Raw genomic sequence first — 505 nt, 5'->3', positions numbered from 1 at the left:
TTTCACTATTGAAATACACAGTTTCATACAGAAAAATTCATTTTTAATGCATTTGACATTAAGAAGTTTGGACATGCGTTTCTGATCCCTATATATCTGATTATTACTAGTCACAGTCAGTTACTTTCTGAGATCCTTGGCATCTGAGCATTGATATAAAGTCATCAGGTAGATTTCAATGGTAATGTTTTTCACATCTACTAATTATTAAGGAGCAAACTTTTATGTTTTGAAAATTTTTTAAAAAATTTATTTATACACCCACTTCCCGGGTAGCACCCCCCCATAACCTCCCTCCCCCCAACTACAGACCTTATACTCTGATATCCCTGCTACTGTCTGCTCTGTTGTCGGCACCACCAGCCATTCCCCACTACTTGGCCTTCTGGTGAATCAAGTCAACTAATCTAGAGGTCTTTGTTTTAGGAGGGTCAGCTGTTCCTCATCTAGCGGTAATCAGTTGCCAATATTCCATTGGATAAAATTGGGGTCTACTGTTCAATTT

Source organism: Nannospalax galili, unplaced genomic scaffold (assembly GCF_000622305.1).
Source record: "Nannospalax galili isolate Female #2095 unplaced genomic scaffold, S.galili_v1.0 scaffold1009, whole genome shotgun sequence".
NCBI lineage: Eukaryota > Metazoa > Chordata > Mammalia > Rodentia > Spalacidae > Nannospalax > Nannospalax galili.
This window is presented reverse-complemented; position numbering follows the sequence as displayed.